Below are 15,952 nucleotides of genomic sequence, written 5' to 3' on the forward strand. Positions count from 1 at the left end.
TCCCTTTAGTTTAAAAATATCGATGTACTAAAAAAAAAAAAAAGAAATAGGACTTTTGTTCAATAGGGATTTGAAATAGGGCTTGGTTTGTCTCATAGATGAATAAAGTGTCCCAAGTGTTTGAATGATGGAATTATGGTTTAATCTTGAAGGTTATTGTATGCCTAAGAAATTTTGTGAACTTTTACATATGACCCTCTTGTGAGAACATGATTTTTTGGGCCCATGATAAGTGAAAAGAAAGACTGAGCGTAGTTTGGTAGGATAGGATTAGGCCTATTAAAGATATTACTTGTCTCCCAAGTAAAAAAAAACCCTAGTTAATGTTAAATTATAATACCTTAGGGATTAGACAATATAATCACGATTCTAAGAAGATTTGGTATCTTATTCTATATTTTCTTCTAGATGGTCTCCCGATTTGATTAAGATTACTTTCCTTATAAGAACTCTCAGGATCCCTAAAAATACACAATCCTAGGTATTTATCAGGGGAGACATCTGTCTTTCTCGATCCCTAAACATATACTCATCTCCCAATGCTCCGCTATAGGCTATTCGTGAACACCATTCTTGCTTAGAACTACACTCGCAGGTTTGATTCTCCTTCAGGTCCTTTAGGTCCTTGGTTGGAGTCACGTTCTCAATATGGGTGTTAAAGAGAAGCTACAATGCCACTGCTTGGAGAAGAGCATTACTTATCTCCACCATGGTAGTCTATCATAAGAAAATACATATTAATATTTAATTAATATTTACAACATTTCTAAATGAAAGAAAAGTAACAGTTAGATAAACTTACATGGAGCTGTTCAACCATCTCCTCGCCGGGTCGAACATAAAAGTCCTGGAACATGTCGATTTCCATAAACTTAGAACCCTCATGAAAAAAAAAATGTAGGAAATTCATTATTAATCTTAATAAAAATTAATATATATTTATTACTTTTACTTGTCGTCGCTTCTCCAACCTATAGGAGAAAGGTCTCAAACTGAATTGGTGGAGAAGTTTCTTTTTTTCGACCTATTGATCTTATTTGCTGTAGATACCTTCTATTAAACACAAATTGTACGTATTGGTGCGTATATAAAAAAATTAATAAAAAATTATTATACTTATTGCAAACTTCGGGTCCTGAAAATGGCCAGACAACCATTTACACTCCTCTGAGCACTCCACTAACTCTTGAGGGAAGCCTTCTTTAAGAGCGGTCTCCACATCTGAAATAGTCTCAAAATGTTTTTCCACTGCATAGTATTTTGCAAATTTTTTCCAGCTCAAATTTCCATTTGTTGATCTGTTTCTTGGATTAAAAACTAGAATTCTAGGGCTTTCCAATCAAGGTTCTAAAAGACGCTAGGCGCTAGTTGGGCATTAGGCTAGGGCCTAGCACCTAGGCGGGCTAGACGGAGGCCTAGGAAGATATAAGTAAATTTATAATATATTATGTAAATAAGTGCCTATTTATACTTAAAAAACACATAATTGTATTGTGCTACATCAATTGCAAAATAAAATGAAAGATTATAAATTATTGCAACATATTGAAAACATGACGTATAAGCATATAATGAGTGTTCATCCAAGTATTTAACAAGTCTTTTACATTTTATTGACAAATTAAAAGCAAAATGAAAGTTATTGATTTTCTATCTAAGTGAGAGTCGCAACCTAGGGGGTGCCTAGGTGGGTGCTTAAGTGGGTTAGGTGGACGCCTAAGCTGGTGTAGGCGCACTTTCTTAATATTTAAACGTCTAGGAACTGATTGGGGCATTACCAGATACCTAGCGCCTAGGCGGGGCCTAGCGCAGGGATTTTTAGTACAGTGTTTCCAATGATATATGATTTGGCTCGTAAAAATTCAAACAAGTAAGTCCAAAATAGTATTGAAACAGAGATGCAGATGCTAAAATAGGACAGTGATGAAGATTTCCTAAACAAATTTATGACTCCTAAACAAAATTGAACAAAATAAAATAAATTAAATTAAAATAATTATATATGAAGTAGGATATCAAGTTGTGAAACTCGAGTAGTGTCTCCGGCAACAATGCCAAAAATTTGATGTAAACTACCAAGTGCACAAGATGGTCGTGTATAATGGACTATAGTTGTGCTTGTAGTGGTCTTTTTTGTTTTTCCGGTGGCTAGTCTTCTTCACCATATTTGTGGTAGTGACGGTGGGTGACCTTTCTAGTACTTCTCTTAGGTCTTTTGGCCAATTTTGGGCTTTAATGTGTGGGCCTCTATATCATTCGAGCTAATGTCCACTTGATTTAATATATTCTTTCGAGTACGAGTAAATCCTTTGTGACATCTCATTTGTACCCTTGTTAATCCAGGTGGTTGGTCTATACCTGCATATGCTTGTTTGGACTTTGTGGTTAAATCTCTAATTGACAAGAAAAGAAAAATGAAAAAACGTAATATGTATCAAAGAATTTAGAACTTTTTTAGTATAGGTCAACAAATAATTTAACCATTTCCTCGAAATTACATGGATAACCCACGTACGAAGCTCTACGTGTCCCTCTTTATGCCAATGAATGAAGGGCTCAGATCTTAATCTACAGGCTCTCCATGCATGCATTTGTGTTTGTATTCATCCGTATTAGTTTCTTTTTTAAGGAAGAAAGAAAGAAATCGTCAAAGGTCTGATACAGTAAGTTGCTGCACAATTTCTCATATTTTTCCCAGAAACACTAAGAAGGGATTGATCGGTAGGTAAGACTGACGGACCATTAACAAAATCAGAAATACGTGTTCGTGACCGGAAGGGAGGTGGTGCCCAGTGAAGCAGAAGAAATAAGATATAAACTGAAGAATTGTTGACCCAAGGAGCCATGCATGCATGTTAATGGCATACGAAATCCAATAGTTTCCTAGATGCAACAGTGGGAAATGAAAACGGACGGCTAGTATAACCACGTTTTGTATATATATTTATATATATATATGGTCAACACGTTTTGACATTAAGACATTCAGCAATTACATTACTGCTTTCTAAGTATTACGCGAACTTTTAGCTTGCATGAACCGAGTGAAACCGCAGGGCTTAATTACAATGAAAAAGGGCCAAGGGTCAAAAATTCAAAGTAGCAATTTTAGTTGGAGTGCTCGTGTAGCACTATATTATCACAAGTGATTGCTTAATTTTCAAGATAACATCAATTTACGGCCATGATGGTATTCAAATTACATTAATCCAAAGTCAATGTTCCTAGAAAATACAAAGAAAGTGAGAATGATCAAGTTTTGGAATTTAAATGAAGTAGCTACCTTGAGTTTTGAAGGTACGTAGTAATACAGTTTAATGTTATTCCTTTTTACTTGTAAGTTAAGGGTTTTATGTTTGAATCTAAAATAGCGAGTTGACAACCAATTTATTCTTCTCCATGTTAGTGTTCGTATAAAACAAATTTAAGTAAAAGATTACAACAGTTAAGCTGGTGTGTCAGTTCTGTGAGAAGTGAAAATTAAAGCAGCTTGGAATATCATCATTTTATGAAAAAGAATTACAAACAAATATCAAATGAAAAATTAATTTCCTTCTAATTTTTTTAATAATATGAAAATTTGGATTATATGGTTCTTTATGAAAATCTTTCTTATTTTAAATTCCATACCTATAAAGATTACACGCCACCTCTTAAGATATGCATCGGTGTGGATGTTCCAACATTCGTTACACCTTGTTTCGAGGAAGATAAATTTTTTGCAGGCCTTGAACATTTGTTGTGAAATATGAAATCGGAGATCCCATAATGTTTTTCTCTTCATTTTCTTTATGGTTGAAAGTCAATATATCTATATATATATATATAGAGAGAGAGAGAGAGAGAGAGAGAGAGAGAGAGAGACGCAACAGAGAAACATCATAAATTAACAATGGAGAGAAAAGATTTTAACAGAAATTTCCCATATAATGTAAATATCCACGTATTTACTTAATTAATATAACAAAGATCCTAGTAAAAAACTTGTTCTCATTTTATAGGAATATGTGTCTGTGATACAAGAGGAGAAATCCCCCAAGCAATGACTTGCATGCATGCATGCGCAATCAAATTACCGTTCAAGTTTTCTTCTTAACTGCGTTACACGCGGCCTAAGGACCATATTCTTCTCAGCTCATCCTACCACTCGGCATGCAGCTGGAAATATAGAAAAACGATTTAAAATTAAACAAATAAAATACTTATGCTGTTAGGTTACTAATTTCTTGGTAATTCTTTGGCCTAACCCTAACGCCTGATAATTGTAAGAAAATGTAAGAGCTGTGAAATGTAGAGAGGGAAATTAGAGAGGGAAAGTAGAGAGAGAGTTTTGTAAACTGAATTATTGTTAGCATACTATTCAATTCAATACAATACATTGACTTGTCTTATAAAAACACAGCTATAACTAACTCAAGACTTAACCAATGATACACAGACACATGGTAAGCTATACATGTAACACCTGACACTATTATATCCTAACATTCCCCCTCAATCTTATGCTGGGATTGTCCAAGCATAAGATTAGAGCAATGAGCAGAAAACAATGGTGAACATAAACCCTTGGTGAGAATGTCTGCATATTGGTCCACAGAAGCCACAAACTGCAAAGAAATAGTGCCTTGCTGAACACGCTCCCTCACAAAGTGACAATCAATCTCTATGTGTTTTTCTTTGGAATGCAAAACAAGATTAGTTGCCAAAGACATAGCCGAGGTGTTATCACAATGAAGTAAAGGAGGTAGAGAAGTATCAATGTGTAAGTCTTTGAGTAATTGTTGTAGCCACATAAGTTCGGCAGTAGTTGTTGCCATTGTTCTGTATTCAGCCTCTGTAGATGACCGACTAACAGTGTGCTGTTTCTTAGAACTCCAAGAAACTGGATTATTGCCCAGAAATATAACAAAACCAGTGGTAGATCGTCTGTCATTGGGATCCCCAGCCCAATCTGCATTAGTGTAAGCTTTAAGAGATAAAGACCCAGGTCTAAAACAAATACCCCAATCCAAAGTACCTTTAAGATATCTCAGTATTCTCTTGACCGCAACAAAGTGAGATTCTAAAAGAGAATGTATAAACTGACACACTTGATTAACAGAATATGCAATATCAGGCCGAGTAAAAGTTAAGTACTGTAGAGCTCCCACAATACTTCTATACGTCTTAGGATCTAAGTAAACTGAACTACCATGATTCAATAGTTTTTTATTGGGATGACAAGGAGTAAGGCATGGTTTGCAATTGAACATATCAGACTTAACCAATAACTCTTTGACATATTTAGACTGATGAACAAATAGTCCCTGGGATTGATACTCTATCTGTAGTCCCAGAAAAAAATGGAGAATTCCCAAGTCTTTCATATCAAATTCAGTGGTTAGTTGAGAGATGACACACTGAATTTGATCAGAATTGTCACCACTGAGTATTATATCATCCACATATAAGAGGAGGATGACAATAGAATAACCATCATGTCTGACAAAAAGAGATGAGTCTGCGTATGAAGACTTAAATCCCAAAGACAACAGAAACTTGGTGAACCTTTCATTCCAAGCTCTTGGAGCTTGTTTGAGACCATACAAAGACCTCTGTAGCTTGCAAACATAGTCTGGATGTGTCTTGTCAATATATCCTGGGGGCTGAGACATATAAACTTCCTCCTCAATAAACCCATATAAAAAGGCATTTTTTACATCTAGTTGCTTCAATTTCCAGCCTTTCGTTGCAGCTAAAGATAACATCAATCGAACAGTGGTTGGTTTGACAACAAGACCGAATGTCTTATAATAATCAAGACCTGCCTCCTGTGAAACCCCTTTGGCCACCAATCTGGCCTTATACCTGGCAATAGATCCATCGAAGTGCCTCTTGATCTTGTATATCCACTTACATCCTACTAGATTTTTATCAGCAGGTAAAGGAACAAGAGTCCAAGTATGTTGTTGATGAAGTGCTGACATTTCCTCATTCACAGCATTTGTCCAATGAGAGAACTTAGAAGCAATATTGAAAGAAGATGGTTCTGTGTCACTGGCAGAATGTATTTGAGCATGAAAAACCTGTTTCTTTTTAAAAATCCCAAACTTTGAGCTAGTTTGCATAGGATAAGAATTCTAAGATGAAATATGCACAAGTTGAAGCTCTGACACTTGTGAAGTAGTAGTAGGTGGATGTAATTCTAAATCAGCTGAGAACTCAGAATTAGGCCTCAGAGTTGAAGAATACCCAGTAGGGACAAGATCACCAATATTGCAAAGATGGGTCTGAGTAATAGAAGAACATGCAGGGGCTATGTGAAAAAACAACTGGTAAAGGTATGGGAATGACTGGAGTAAGAACAAAGGTATTTGGATGAACAACTTAATTAGACACAGCAACTTTGGGTTCAGTTGTAACATCGGGTTTTAAAGTAGGAAACACTGCTTCATAAAAAAGAACATGTCTGGAAACAAGGAGTTTCTTGAGAGAATAACAAATATACCCCTTATAATAAGCAGTATACCCAAAAAAACAAATACACATAGTGGTCTTAGGTTCAAGTTTATTGGATCGGTACGGTTTCAGAGAAGGGTAACACGCACAACTAAACACTTTCAAGTGATCTAAACGAGATGGAGAATGATATAAGGACTCAAAAGGAGATTGCATACCCAAAACAGGTGTTGGCATCCTATTAATTAAGTAGGTAGCAATGGCACACCCATGATACAAAAAATTAGAAGACAAAGAGGCTGCTTGAAGTAAAGTAATAGCACTCTCAATGACATGTCTATTTTTGCGCTCAGCTAAACCATTTTGAGCTGGGGTATATGGACATGATTTTTTATGAAGGATACCTTTATTGTGAAGAAAAGCTTGAAACTGCTAAAATTGCACAAAAACACCAAATACAGCAAATACAACAGCTTTATTGATGAGTGGAAAAATCCAAGTATACCGAGTACATTCTTCGATAAAAGACACATAGTATCTATACCCCTCTATAGACATTTGAGGTGCAGGACCCCATACATCAGAATGAATGACCTCAAAAGGTAAGTGATTATACTTGCCTTCCAAGCAAGCTGTACAAGTGTGAGGTGATGAATTACAAGTAAAGGGGATAGAGGACTTACTAAGAGCTATTTTAACAACTGAATTAATTGGATGACCCAACCTACAGTGCCACAAAGTAGAAGAAACTTTTTGATCTAAGTATGCTACTGGAGAATGAGGTGGAAGTTTAAACACTGGAATAGGGTAAAACACATTGTTACTCAACCCTTGAAATAGAGTCTTTTGGGTGACCTTGTCCTGCACACAAATAGAAGAATCATCAATGATACATCTGCAATGATTATCACGACACAACTGATTCATTGAAGCAGATGTTGTGACAACTGAGGAACATGAAGTACTGAATTTGATCAGAATTGTCACCAGTGGGTATTATATCATCCACATATAAGAGGAGGATGACAATAGAATAACCATCATGTCTGACAAAAAGAGATGGATCTGCGTATGAAAACTTGAATCCCAAAGACAACAGAAACTTGGTGAACCTTTCATTCCAAGCTCTTGGAGCTTGTTTGAGACAATACAAAGACATCTGTAGCTTGCAAACAACATGTAGCATCAGTATGTCCAACACGATGATAGATTTGACATCCATTTTGATAACAATTCAGAGCAGAATACCCTTTCCTATCACAAATTTGGTATTTCTAAAAAGGTTGATAAGCCTGAGGTGATGACATTTGTTGTCCTGAAGGTTGAACACCAGACTGAAATTGTTGAGGATATGACGGACTTCCTGAGAATTAAGATTGAGAAGGTTGGAATCCGAATAAAAACTTTTTGCCTTTGCCTTTGTTCTTCCAATTGTTTCCTCAGAAATTGTTGTAAGACCCTGTACCAGTTTGAGACACAAAAGCAAATGGTCCAGACACAGGCAGTTGGGAGAACTGATTTGGAAAAGGCATTTGTTGAAGTGACTGGGATTCATGAAACTATGAAGAAGCAGAAAAGCTACCCATATGTGTGCCAGATTTGGAAGATTGAGCTAGCATTGCAAACATCAAAGGAACTTGCTTTGAAATTTCTTGCAAAGTGGACTCCTCAGCTCTAAGCTATGAACGTAACTCTTTCAAGGACACAATAGTTTCACGACCACGAATCACAGACTTGATGGTGTTATACTCAGAAGGGAGGCCTCGAAGAGCCACAATCACAATATCCTCATCAGATATGAAGACCCTAACAGTAGCAAGTTGATCTCTGGTATCCTTAATTCTTTGAAGATACTCATCAATTGATTTAGATCTTTTCTATATATTTTGCAAATCAATTTTCATTTAAAATATGCTAGTCTTAGTCATGTTCGCAAACCGTTCTCTAAGACTAAGCCACATTTCTTGAGAACTCTGACATCCAATCACACAAGATAAAGTAGCAGTGGACAAAGTAGCAATAAGAAGAGTCATCAATGCTTTATCATGAATTTTCCACACCTTGTATGCATCAGAGATTATTGGCATTGGATTATCAACCTCCCCCTCAAATTCAGAATCAACAAATTTGGTAGGACACGGAATTGATCCATCAACAAAACCATGAAACCATCTAACAACAACTCCAATTGAAAATTCCAAGTCACATAGTTAGAGTCATCTAACTTCACAGTAACAGTATTACTCACACTTGGAATCAGAGAAGCACTAGGCGATTGTGTAAGCATTAACTGAGCAGAGGTAACCATTGTGAAGATACAAATAGATCAAGTATGGCACATATAGGCAGATCGTAGAAACACATAATACAGTAGGAATCATGAACAACAATTCCCAAAAATTAGGGTTTAGACGAACAAGAATCAAGAGGCAAGGGATCAAGAATCATGAAACAATCAGAAGAATACCACCTTCGTAACTCTGACGATTCAACACCGCAATAAATCCCCCAAACACTAGGGTTTCTGAGGAACTTCGACGACGACAACACCGACTTCACCGACAATCACTACCGACAAACACCAGCGACTCCACCGACTCTAACGATTAGACGTTGTTACAGAGCAACAAAGGCAGCACTCCGATCAAACAACACGAAAAATCAAATGAGCGGAAGCAATAGGATCATCAACCGATGGCGCAAGCCTTGATCGGCGAAGATACCATGATAACTGTAAGAAAATGTAAGAGCTGTGAAATGTAGAGAGGGAAATTAGAGAGGGAAAGTAGAGAGGGAAAGTAGAGAGAGAGTTTTGTAAACTGAATTATTATTACCACACTATTCAATTCAATACAATACATTGACTTGTCTTATAAATACACAACTATAACTAACTCAAGACTTAACCAATGATACACAGACACATGATAAGCTATACATGTAACACCTGGCATTGTTATATCCTAACAACGCCCTCCCCTCCCAATGCTATAATATCCAACATTATTTCATGGAAAAGCCCCAACTTGACCGCTTTTCATACCTTTAATATGTGTACAAGATTAATTAAGCTAATTAGCATTCATGTCTTCTAGTACGAAATTTGATGCAGCAACAATCATTTCTCTTGGCATGAGACATGGTTCGTCGTCCCTATCATCTTCTCAGAGTGGCGGAGGCTCGTATCCGCCAAATGCTCAGAATGATTTAGGAAGGGACAAAAAGAAATCTGGAAAAACCAAGTGAAGAATTATACATGCAGACTACTCCAGTAGGGTTATATATTATTATTGAATTCTCAAAAATGCTACTCTTACCACATATTTGTATGATTAGTTGTACCATCTCTTTAATAGATATAAGACCCACATGTATTTGTGGGTCATACCTCTATTATAGAGATGATACGAATGATGTTACAAATATGTGGTGAGTGTAACGTTACTATTGAATTATTGATTAATTTGTTGGCAACTACAGAGTTATGCAGTTGTACATAAATAAGCATAGTTGCATATTTATATGTACAAAATGGAAAGATCTTTGTACCAAATAATTGATACAATATTTCCTTTCAAGAATAGAACATGAACATTATAATTTCTTAAGTTTAGATACAATTATTTTATTGTAAAAATGGGTGGGTGCTGCCAAGAACAAATGCCACTAGGATGTAACAAAGAAATGCATTAATATATTATTTGATTTTGTTCTACAGTTGACGTTGCTTAGAGCATATTCAATCTTGTTTTTCTTTTATAGAGCAACATTGTTAATTAGTAGGTTAAATAATTAGTGTTAGGAGTGAGAAAATTGGCGAGGATCGAATCGACACCAAAAGGCAAATAGCATGATTGTTTTTCACCATTTTTCTTAATTAGTAGTTGTGTTGGCAGTTTTGTGTGTAGAATCTCTCATGTGCGATGGGTTATCTAGTTGTCAGAATTGAATTTTTTTACCTTTAGAGTGTTGGTTTCCATCCTGCTTCATGTGTTTGTCATGCCTGCATATCCGTCAATATGGTGGCTACTAGATTGACCAACATGACCTTATTTCATTTTAAGGTATAAACTCAAATTGAATATGAAGTTAGACATACGTTTTAAGAAAAATTACCAACCCCAACCAATTATTTTGGATAGGCCACAAATTTTATTGCAACTTGGGGCTATTACTAAATAAAATATATGGAAGGTTACCATCTTGTCCTCAAACTTATTTTTCAAAGAATCATATAAAGGAGTTTAGGATTGAATTTGAGGCTTTAGGATTTTAGAAGGTCCGTCAAGATTTTTTTCATTTTGGATTTAGGGTTTTAGACAAAGGGGAGGTTAGTAATATGACATAAAAACATTATCAAAGAGAAATTAGATGAATTACTATATCTTGAATATAATCAATTAAGAGCATCTTCAATGAGCTCTTTAAATAAGATTCGAACTAAAATTCATGGAAGATTAGAAATTTTTTATCTCCAATCTCAGTCCCTATCATACTCTTAAGATAGCAAAATCGTTAGGAACTACTAAACCTAAGGAGTGAGAAAGGAGAATTATTGTGTGCATATGATACCCCACGTCAGCCTACTGTCGAATTAACCCCTTGGATATGTTTGGATGAGGGTTTTCCAAGTTCCAAGGGTTTAGGTCAAACTATGAAGGAATGTACTACAAAATGTAACATAGAGGGGATTATAAAAGCTCATCATGAGCATCACTCACAAATATGCGGGAGGATTTTGTAGATGACACCCGCCATGTAGGGTTTTGCAAATCCCTCTGACATGTCTTTATAATGCTCATGGAGAACTTTTCTAATCACCTGTATGTTATATTTTGTTGTCCATTCCTTCATAGTTTGACTTTAATCCCTTAGAACTTGGAAAACCCTCATCCAAACATAGTACATATATTTTTTATGATGTAAATAATAAATTGAAGAGAAAAGGGTAGTATATGGCTCTCTCAATTGCGGTCAGTTTTTCGATTACATAGTCAAATGTGAGGTGGCTGTGGTTTATTTTCTTGGGACTACGATGATGGAACTCATGTAGTGACAAGTGGGGTTGAGGTGGATCAAGAGATGTGTTCATTGAGTTGCCTACTTGTGTGGCTAGGGTTGTCGTTTGGGTCAAGGAAAAGGCAGATGGGAGGTTGTATTTTAATTTGAAAAATATTTTTCTACAGAAGGGTACTAATTGACCAAATGACTATAATAACTGAACCATTTTGACATTTAATCCTTATTTTTTAGCATGTAAATGGAGTTTAATTTAGTTGTATTTTTTAAAAGTTATGTAGGGAATTTTGAGTGGAATGATACACGGTTGACATTATGCATCGAATTCACACAATAATTTTTCATAAGGAGAAAAAATGAGCTCTTAAAGGCTCTTAGTTTTAATTACTATTTTCTTAATAAATTTTTAAATAAAAACTCTATTTCTATTGGTTCATAGTTTCTATGACTCCCTAAATTAGATGGTATGGTTGGAGTATAAATGTTTCAGGAAGCTACTAAAATTAATAGCTTTCTACTCCTTTTTACTTCAAATTTAAAAACATGATTGCTGCAGATGGCTCTTTACTATACAGTATTTGAATTCAAGCAGTATGTATTTTTTTTTTAATAATTTGAAAACTTGGTTGTATATGGGCCCCAACAATTCCAAATGAATGTCTGGCAAAACTTCACGCATCAACTCTCTCCACGATTTTTTTCCATCTTATGATAATTTTAGGGCAAAAGACTGTTTACTACCCTCATGTTTCATGGTTTTCAACATTTAGTACATCAATTTTTTTTCGTCTCAGAGTCATACCTAAAATGTAAATTTTAGGACAATCTCATACATCCGTTAGTCAAACTGTTAAGTCAGCTGTTAACTGTGATGTGGCGCCCATGTGGCCAATGATTTGGCGCCACGTGTCATCCAGGTGGAAATTTTAAAAAAAATTTATAAAATAATATATATATATATATATTATAAAATAAAAAATAAAAAAAATAAAAAAAACCGAATCTGGGCAGATTCGAAAGAAGAAGAAGAAGAAGGAGAAGGAATAAGGAAGAAGAAGGAGGAAGAAGAAGAAAAAAACAAAAAAAAAAAGGAAAAAAACTGGGCAGATTTGAAGAAGAAGAAGAAGAAGGAGAAGGAAGAAGGAGGAAGAAGAAGGAAGGAGGAAGAAGAAAAAGAAAAAAACTGGGCAGATTCGAAGAAGAAGAAAAAGAAGGAGAAGGAAGAAGGAGGAAGAAGAAGGAAGGAGGAAGAAAAAAAAAAACTGGGCAGATTCGAAGAAGAAGGAGGAAAAAGAAGGAAGAAGAAAAAAAAAAAAACTGGGCAGATTCGAAGGAGAAGAAGAAGAAGAAGAAGGAGAAGGAAGGAGGAAGGAAGGAGGAAGAAGAAAAAAAAAAAAAAAAACTGGGCAGATTCGAAGAGGAAGAAGAAGGAAGAAGAAGAAGAAGAAGAAGAAGGAGAAGGAAGGAGGAAGGAGGAAGAAGGAAAAAAAAAAAAAAAAACTGGGCAAATTCGAGGAAGAAGAAGGAAGAAGAAGAAGAAGAAGGAAGGAGGAAGAAGGAGGAAGAAGGAAAAAAAAAAGCTGGGCAGATTCGAAGAAGAAGAAGAAGAAGAAGAAGAAGAAGAAGGAAGAAGAAGAAGAAAGAGGAAGAAGGAGGAAGAAGAAAAAAAAAAATGGGTAGATTCGGAAGAAGGAGAAGGAAGGAGGAAGAAGAAGAAGGAGAAGGAAGGAGGAAGAAGAAAGAAAGAAAGACAAAAAAAAAAACGAATCTGCTACCCAGATTCAGTCAGAGGAAGAAGAAGGAAGAAGAAGAAGAAGGAAAAAAAAGGAAGAAGAAGGAAAAAAAAAAAAAAAAAATTTTTTTTTTAAATTTATTTATTTATTATTTTATAATATATATATTTTTTATTTTTTCTTAAATTTCCACGTGGATGACACGTGGTGCCCAGTCATTGTCCACATGAGCGCCACGTCACTGTTAACGGCAGACTTAACAGTTTGACTAACGGATGTATGAGACTGTCCCAAAATTTACACTTTAGGTATGACTCTGGGACGAAAAAAACTTGATGTACTAAATGTTGAAAACCACGAAACATAAGGGTAGTAAACAGTCTTTTGCCCATAATTTTATGTTGTTTCATGACACACTTATTTTCACGTTTCAAAGTCTTTGTTACTTTACATTCGACATAAAAGATTAGACTACACGCCACTTCAAACATTCGTTAAACCGCGTGTGTTTTCTGCATGGATGGCCTTGAACATTTGTTGTGTAATATTATATAAAATCTAAGACATATATAATGCATACATAATTATTACACTATTATAATTATTTCGATCTATTAATGCTTAATTTTGCACATGTGCAAGCTTTTCTGTTCATTTTCTCAGAAGGCTTGAAAGTCAATATATTACCGAAAAGGAAATTTCAATATATCACAGAGAACCATAGATAAGAACGGAGAGAAAATATTAACAGATAATCCCCATACAATTTAAACCTCCACATTGTATTATATTAATGTAACAAAGTTGGCCTAGTCAGAAATTTGTTTTCCTTTTCGAGGAATGTGTGTGTGTTATTCACGAAGACAAATGCTCCAAGCAATCACAGGTATGCATGCGACCAACCGTCAAAGATTTTTTTTCAAACCCCCAACGCTTCTCAGCTCATCAGACAACTCGATCGGCATTCGGGATATACATGAAAGAAAAATAAGGGGTTTAAATTAAACAAATAAATTGTGTTTACTTATGCAGTTAGGTTACTCTAATTTCTTGGTAGTTCAGTGGAAACCAAACTGCTAGATACAGAACCGTATGTCTATAAATATTTCCAACATTCAATGAAAAAGCCACAATTGTGTACATTTTTATACCTTCTGTGTACAAGTTTAATTAAGTTGATCATTAGAAACTATGTCTTCCAGTAAGAAATTCGATGCAGCAACAGTCCTTTATCCTGGCACAAGAGGCGGTTCGTCGTCCCATTCTCAGAGTGGCGGAGGCCCGAATCCGTCAAATGTTCAGAGTACTCTAGGAAGGGACAAGAAGAAATCTGGGAAAAACTAGCGAAAAATCATATATGCATGGCTGCTGTTGTAGGTTGTATAGTACTCTTATCAAATTATTAATTAATTTGTTGGGCAACTATGGGGTACGTATACATCATACGTTAGTAGATAAATGAGCATAGTTGCATATTTATATATATTTACAAACTTGAAAGATCTTTGTACCAAGTAATGGCTACAAAAAATTCTTCAAGATAAATAAGCACATTATTTCTTAAGTTCAGTTAGCATTATTTTATTGTGAAAATGGGTGAGTTCTACTAAGAACAAATCCCACTAGGATGTAACAAAAGAAATAAATTAATATGTTCTTTCATTTTGTTCCACAGTTGATGTTTCTAAATTGATTATATTTAAGAATCTCATAATCCATGTGTATTCTCTTTGATAATGTTTATACCACATTTTAGTTTTGAGCCTCGACTATTCCACAGGGAAGTATCAACTATGTAAAAGAAAGGGCAAATTATTTATCTCTATAGGAAGCAAGCAATTACATATCTATATGAGAGAAGAAATCCGGTTTTTAAATTAAATGGTAAATAAGCATATCTAATACATGCAATATTTAATTCCAAATGACTGAAAATCAATTTCGAATGGGACATATATATCTTGCCTATGGCTCTTCAAGGGGCCAATTTGTCTCCAGCTCTTGCCTAGAGCTCCTCAATTGGTCAGTTTAGGAAGAAACTGGTGGAGAATGAAAATTAGTTACTTAACACTTTTTGGCCATTAGCCTCTCGTCCTACTAGAACAACAAGAAATTTGGAAGGCTATATTTCATAAATAGTGTTGGTTTTTTATAAGAAAATTTTACCACCTGCAAAAGTAGGGATAAAAACACTTAAAAATACTTGTAAGAGTACAAGGTTGTCGTAGTATAACAACTCAAGCAATGTTGTTTTCCATAGGGATTGAATGAATAATTTGTATTTAAAACTAACTCTTAATTATTTATTTAAAACAAAGTTTAGAAAATGTTAATTTTAGAATTTAAATAATAAAAAAGAATTTAAAATAAAAACAATTAAATAAATCAAGTAAAAATCAATTTAAAGAAAATCAATTTAAAGAAACACTATTTTTAAAAGCACTAGGGTTCTGCCTTCACCTTAACAATCATACGTAGTTCTTCGAATTATGTATGAATTATCCATGCATATTTTGAAGGTTAGCTTTTCCTAATATATATTATACTTGAACATACAACGTATATCTAACATACAACCCGTCCGGACGTTTGGATCAAATATGAATATGAAAGACTCATTAAGTTTTATGAAAACATTTTGAAAAATCATGCAAACCTTAAGACTTAGTGTTCATCCTAAGTGAAATTACAACTTTTTACCACAAGAAACCATCGCCAATTTCAGGGAACCTTCCGACCAAAATTACATCAAATTACTTTTC

Source organism: Malus domestica, chromosome 11 (assembly GCF_042453785.1).
Source record: "Malus domestica chromosome 11, GDT2T_hap1".
NCBI lineage: Eukaryota > Viridiplantae > Streptophyta > Magnoliopsida > Rosales > Rosaceae > Malus > Malus domestica.